General features: G+C 33.4%; 1 non-coding gene across 1 annotated transcript; it reads left to right on the top strand.

Moving 5' to 3' along the window:
- Nucleotides 1-7,151: 7,151 nt before the first annotated feature.
- LOC139845876 (small nucleolar RNA R71) lies at nucleotides 7,152-7,258 on the top strand. The gene has a single exon (XR_011758630.1). It is a non-coding gene; the product is annotated as a small nucleolar RNA R71 (small nucleolar RNA).
- The last annotated feature ends 460 nt before the right edge of the window (nucleotides 7,259-7,718 follow it).

Raw genomic sequence — 7,718 nt, 5'->3', positions numbered from 1 at the left:
ATTTCGGAACAACCATAGACACTCTATATGTGAATGTTGGAGTTAGCTATACAGGGTTGAGGTTGATTCCAAAATATATATAGTTTGAGTTGTGATCAATACTGAGATACGTATACACTGGGTCGTGGATTGATTCAAGATAATATTTATCGATTTATTTTTGTACATCTAACTGTGGACAACTAGTTGTAGGTTACTAACGAGGACATCTGACTTAATAAACTTAAAACATCAAAATATACTAAAAGTGTTGTAAATATATTTTGAACATACTTTGATATATATGTATATATTGTTATAGGTTCGTGAATCAACCAGTGACCAAGTCTTACTTCCCGACGAAGTAAAAATTTGTGAAGGTGAGTTATAGTCCCACTTTTAAAATCTAATATTTTTGGGATGAGAATACATGCAGGTTTTATAAATGATTTACAAAATAGACACAAGTACGTGAAACTACATTCTATGGTTGAATTATCGAAATCGAATATGCCCCTTTTTATTAAGTCTGGTAATCTAAGAATTAGGGAACAGACACCCTAATTGACGCGAATCCTAAAGATAGATCTATTGGGCCTAACAAACCCCATCCAAAGTACCGGATGCTTTAGTACTTCGAAATTTATATCATATCCGAAGGGTGTCCCGGAATGATGGGGATATTCTTATATATGCATCTTGTTAATGTCGGTTACCAGGTGTTCACCATATGAATGATTTTTATCTCTATGTATGGGATGTGTATTGAAATATGAAATCTTGTGGTCTATTATTATGATTTGATATATATAGGTTAAACCTATAACTCACCAACATTTTTGTTGGCGTTTTAAGCATGTTTATTCTCAGGTGATTATTAAGAGCTTCCGCTGTCGCATACTTAAATAAGGACGAGATTTGGAGTCCATGCTTGTATGATATTGTGTAAAAACTGCATTCAAGAAACTTATTTTGTTGTAACATATTTGTATTGTAAACCATTATGTAATGGTCGTGTGTAAACAGGATATTTTAGATTATCATTATTTGATAATCTACGTAAAGCTTTTTAAAACCTTTATCTATGAAATAAAGGTTATGGTTTGTTTTAAAAATGAATACAGTCTTTGAAAAACGTCTCATATAGAGGTCAAAACCTCGCAACGAAATCAATTAATATGGAACGTTTTTAATCAATAAGAACGAGACATTTCAGTGATTACGTACTATATTTTTATAGAACTATATTTATATAAAATGTATATAATTATATATAGTAATAATAATATATAAAAGGGGGGTTTACCGTTTAATGACCGGTTTGTCGATTTTATATTTTAAGCGTAAAGATAAATGACAATAATTAAAATGTGCAAAATAAATAACAATATTAAAATGACAATAAATAAAATGACAGTAAATAAAAATACGATGAGATATAAAATAGAACAATTATGCTTATTTAAACTTCCGTAACCATGTTATTTGACGTTTTGATTTTAATTTATTACTCCGGATTAATTGTCCTTTTGTCCTGGATTATTTGAAACCTGTCTGGTTTTTGTCCATAATAGTCCATCGGTCATAAATATAAAGTGCGAGTGTCCTCGTCAAATTACCCTTATACCCGAAGTCAAATATTCCAACTAATTAAAGATTTAAACTGTGATACAGTTATCACTTCTGTCAACAATTACACCAGTTATCACTGTATGTAATCTACCTCTGTTTTGATTAGATATGAATATTAATGTACCCACTTGATCAGTTTGAATAATCAATTACCCAACCCGAATAATTAATTAAATGATTATAATAGATTCCGTATGAATGTCACTAAATATGACAACCATAATCATTATTAATTATTAAGTTAATTAATTTGAAGATAGGTTCGACAGACTTCAATGAGTTGTCACTCAATTAGACAATACCTTCTATCTATTAATAGTCCATAGTCAAATGCCCACAAGTGTCGGTCTTTTGTTCAAACATTAATTATGGTACAAAATCTAATAACTCTGTCTTTAATATTTAGTCAAACATCACGATTACTTCGGCTCAAATAAGCATAATAATAACTTAGTTACGATACATTAATTTAAAAAGGAAGAACATAGCTTACAGTGATTATTTATCGCGTAGCGTTACACGGACAGAGTTCCGACTTTAAAACCCGTAAAACATTTCTTACAATAACCCAACTAAACCATAATTTATTATTAATCTTAAATTAAAATTATAATAAATATATTACATATAGAGAAGAGAGATTGATATTGGTGTAAATATTTCGTCGAATTGCATCGCCTTTTATAGTGGGATTTGGGTCCTGGTGTGCTCCGCGAGTGCGGAGGTTTTGTGCTTCACAGCTCCGCGAGTGCGGAGCTTCTGGTTCCAGCTCACCAAATTGAGTTAAACTTGGGCTCCTGAATATTATAATATATAATATAATAATATATAATTTTATATAATTATATATATATTATATTATATTCTTGTGCATAGTTGATTTGTAATTTTAGCTCCGTTGAGTTGTACGTTGATGCTCGGTTTATGTCTCAGTTCCGAATTTTCGAACGCCTTTTCGTACGCTTAGATATCTTGTACTTTGCGTTTCGCAGCTTGTACTTTTGTCATTTTTAGACATTATTCATCAATAAATTGAACCACTTGGATTGTATCTTGTACATTTGAGCTTTTTGGTCATTTGCGTCTTCAAATCGTCGATTCTGTCTTTTGTCTTCGCACTTATTTATTTAAACGATTATTACATAAAAATAGAACAATTGCAACTAAAAGCTTTACATATTGGAAGGATATTGCGCCTAAATATATGTTCATTTGGAGCACTATCAAATATCTCCACACTTAAACGTTGCTTGTCCTCAAGCAATACATAACTTGAAATTAAATCACACTTCACTCGAATCACTTTTTTTTTTATTCTCACACTTTATACATCAGTGATTTTAATACAACGGTATAAACAATGATAGTAACGATGTGGTTTACAGTCCCACATGACTATGAAAATTTAGATCCTTTAAGGAAATTGGATCTTTATGAAAACATTTGATCTTTTGAAAATTTATTCTAGCTTTTACCCTAGATAAGTTTTCCGGAATAACCCTTCACCGGTGTTTGCAAAGTGTTTTTGTGGGTTGCGTGGGTTTTAGATTTGAAAATTTTAGCTCAAAACTTATGGTTTTGTGTCACCCACTTGCTAATCCTTGTATTAGGAAAGCAACACGTCCATTATACTTGCTCTGTATATTACCTTTCGGTAAACTATTGTCCGGTTGTAAAGGAAAGTGTTGAACAAGCAACTGTTAAGGCAATGTCTAATGACATGCAGATGTTCATGGTCCACAACGTGTCGGATGCAATTACTATCCTTTGTAGGAAAAGTAGTAAAGATCACCCTATAAATTTTTTGGTCTGGCACAAGGTCCTGTCTTTGACCATGCTATGCAACCACCGTTCTTACAGTTGACACCCAATTTGGTTCAGGTGACCTAACGAATTCCGGTGAATTCTCAGAATTTTACGTTCAATGGTAATGAACGCATTGAAAATAGGTTTTTCAGAAAACAAAATGGTTTTAATTTGATCAAAATATTTTCTCGTTCAAGCTCGAGTTTAGATATCATCGAATTCCATGAGTTTGTAAATCTCAATCTTTAAGGTCAATCTCAAGGATTGAGTAATATCAGGCTTAAAAGCTGATTTTTAATCTTTAAGGAGATTATCCTTTCTGGGAGTCTGATTCATTAGTCTTATCAAGCTAATTTGCATGGCGTCCTCCCCATTTTACGAGACAGATCCTCTCATGGCTAGGATAAGTATGACCATATGGCGACCCTGTTTGATTCTGAGGTCCGTGGATTTCCTGCTGATTTTAGAGATGACTTTTCTAGATTTTTCGTTAACCTACACCTGGTCTGGACGACAACTTCTTGACCTAAATCAAGAAGCGCGTGTCTTTTTCGGAAGACTTTACTTTCTTTTAATGATGGAATTGATTCATCGTGTAAATCCATCCATTCTTTCAAATGTATTACAATAAATCGGGTAAAACTGATTAGTTTAGTCCAAAGCAAAAGTACCTGCAATAATCTGTACCAAATATGTGATATGTGTTTTAAAGAAATTGGTAAATTCTACCCACACTTAGCTTTTATTTATTCTTTTCTTTGCCTTTTTATTATCTTCTATTCCATTTTAAATGAATTCAAGCATTTTAGGTTGTTTCTCCATTTATGTTCTCTCCGAGGTAACAATAATTTCGGCATTGACTCCTAGTTTTATCGTTCATAAATATGTATAAACATGATTTTGAATTCATTTAGTTGAAAATTTTTCAAATTTTCAGAAAATTTGGTAAATAAACTAAGTGTAAACCCGAGAGAATTTATAACCCTTCCCCACACTTGAGATCATGCAATGCCCTCATTTGCATGAAATCATACTATAATTATAAATTCATGAGGGTGATTAGTGTAGAAAAGTGATTAAAAATACCGAGTTTGCAAATATATTATTTTATATCACATTTGATATTTTACGTCTTATCGTCAAAATTAGTAGCTTTTGCTGAACTTAATGTCAGTCTTTGAAAGTGCGCCGGTTTACCCTGTTTTGTACATAAGATAAACTACAAACATACATAATATTTTTATTATATTTTTTTATAAAACCTTTATTTATTAAAACAATTTAAATGAATAATTTTTTTTTTAAATTTTGTTTCCTTTTACTTTAGGTAGTTTCGGTATGTTTACCTAGTCCGTCCCTCGACAAAATTTAAAATTTGTCGTTTTTAAAGCGATTGTTTTAAAAGCAAAGATTTTTGGGTTTTTTAATTTTTTTGGTATACTTTAGATCAATAATATTAAAATAATGATAATAAAAATTTTCGCCCCGCCCTCGGGTAAAGCAATTTCGGTTCCATGACCTAGTCTTTAACTTACGACGAATTTTAGAACTCATTTTTTTAAACTTAATGAAATAAAGTAAAATTTATTTTTAAATTCACACAAAACTTAAATTTAAAAAGTGTATTAATTTTATACAAAATCTACAAAACAAAAAATTCAGAATAGGGGGAGAAAACTAGTACTTTAGTGTCTGCTAGTAGAAAAGACCAATCGGATTCCATTCTTGGAACTACACGAGAACAAAACAACTAACTCTATACGCATTTTTTTCTTAGAACATTTGAATCTCCCCACACTTAGGTAGATGTGGTGTCAAAATTGTGATTAACTTCATTGTCAATATCTTTTGGACCATAATCAACTTGCATATCTGTGACTTTTGCTTTAAGCCATTGGTCGGATTCCTGTGTAATATTCACAAATTCAACTAGTCTTGCCTTTTCTTTAGGAGATATATTGGATACTAACCGGTTACATAACTTAAAGTTCCCCTTGGTTCTAGCATCGCGAATCCGTTTAATAAGTTTCTTCATTGAACTATTAATAACTGGGTCATTTAATTTCGTATCAACAATGAGTTTCTTTGTTATCAAGTCATCATTATGTGTTACTTCATTTTCCCCACACTTAGGCGTTTTATTATTGTTAAGCACTACCGTTGGAGTTGGTAAAACAATATGGTTCTTACCAATCGTTTTTGTTGGTTCAACGGTTTTGGTTGGTGGAGATTTAGACTTTTGACTCACAAAGGTGATTGATTTTTCATTATTACTAAGTGTCATTCTACCCTCTCTTACATTAAATAACGCCCTGGTGGATGCTAAGAATGGTCGACCTAAAATTAGAGGAATGTTTGAGTCCTCTTCTATGTCAATGACAATAAATTCAACTAGAAAGGTTAAATTACCTACTTGAATGGGTAGATTGTCAGCAATTCCAACTGGGTGCCTAATGGTTTGATCAAAGAGTCTAACACTCATTTTCGTTGGACTTAACTTACCTATTCATTATCTCTTATATAATGAAAGAGGCATAACACTCACACTCGCACCTAAATCTGCTAGTGCATCATACATGACACAATCACTAAGTAGACAAGGAACAATAAATTCACCCGGATCACCTAACCTGGGTGGAGGTTTTGGTGGAACTGTCTTCACCGGGTTTACTGCTACGGTTTTTGTTTCTTGCACTTTCTTATTCTTCTTCTTCTTTCCAGAGGTATCAAAAACTTTATTACCTATTACTTGCTCATACTCAACTCCTTTTCTTGGAAATGGGATGGGTGGTCTGTATGGTGCCACCACTGGCTTTACACACACGGGTGGTGGTGGTGGTGTAACTTCTTCATTGTTACTCACATCTAAAACCTTCTCATCTTCTGATGATGGTTTTTCAGAATTCGTTGACACCATATTAACATTCTCATTCCGAGGATTTGCTTTAGTATTACTCAGTAGCTTTCCTTGTTCCCACTCACTCATCATGCTAGCAAGAGTACCTACGTGTTTTTCTAGATTCGAAATGGAAGCTTGTTGAGTTCTTAATGACTGATCAAACCTCTCATTTGTTTGGGTTTGAGATGTAATAAATTGTGTCTGAGATTCCATTAGCTTTACCATCATTTCTTCCAAATTTGGATTTTTCTCTTCGGTTTGTTGTGGTGGTTTATACATGCCAGGTCTTTGTTGATTGAAAGTGTTGTTTTGAGTTGGTTGGTTATTCGGACCTTGTTGGTTGTACGAGTTATTGTTGGGTCCATTTGGATTGTAAAGAATGTTTTGATTTCGATTAAAGTTCGGCCTTGGCGGTTGATAATTATTTTGATAATTATTTCCCGGCCTTTGGTTCATGTAGGAAACATTCTCACGTTGTTCCATCGTTTGTTCACTGTGACAATCTTTCGTTAAGTGTGGTCCACCGCATTGCTCACAACTGATTCATATGGCGTGAATATTTTTAGTCATCTTTTCCATTCGTCTTTCAAAAGCATCTATTTTTGCAGAAACAGAATCAAAGTCATGGCTAGAATCGGCTCTAGCTGCTTTAGATGAACGAAAAATATCTTTTTCCTGATGCCACTCATGCGAGTGGGAGGCTGTATTATCAATAATTTTGTGAGCTTCAGTTGTGGTTTTCTTCATAATGGAACCACCAGCTGCTGTGTCGACGTCTTTTCGTGTAGCAACGTCGACACCTTGGTAGAATATTTGTACTATTTGATAAGTGTCTAAACCGTGCTGAGGACATCCTCTCAACAACTTCCCGAATCTTGTCCACGCCTCATATAATATTTCATTTGGCTTTTGTGTGAACGTAACAATTTCTCCTTGAAGTCTCACGGCTTTAGATGCCGGAAAGAATATTTTAAGAAAATTTTCAACTAAGACATCCCATGTGTCAATCGCCCCTTCAGGTAACGATTCTAACCAATCTTTGGCTTCTCCCTTTAACGTCCAGGGAAATAACATGAGATAGATCTGTTCATCCTCAACTTCTTTGATTTTGAATAGAGTACAGATCCTATTAAAGGTTCGAAGATGTTCGTTTGGATCTTCTTTTGGCGTACCACTATATTGGCATTGATTAGTTACCATGTGTAGGATTTGTCCTTTGATTTCATAATCTGGCGCATTAATGTCTGGCTTAATAATGGCGTGACCTTGGCCAGTGCGTGTGGCTCTCATTCGATCTTCCATACTTAGAGGTTCCGTTATTTCCATATTTAAAATTGTTGAATCCGAATCACTAGAAGATTCTGATTTAACGTTTTGTGGTTCAGGAGGAATGATTAGTAGT

The sequence above is a fragment of the Rutidosis leptorrhynchoides genome, chromosome 4 (assembly GCF_046630445.1).
Source record: "Rutidosis leptorrhynchoides isolate AG116_Rl617_1_P2 chromosome 4, CSIRO_AGI_Rlap_v1, whole genome shotgun sequence".
NCBI lineage: Eukaryota > Viridiplantae > Streptophyta > Magnoliopsida > Asterales > Asteraceae > Rutidosis > Rutidosis leptorrhynchoides.
This window is presented reverse-complemented; position numbering and strand designations above follow the sequence as displayed.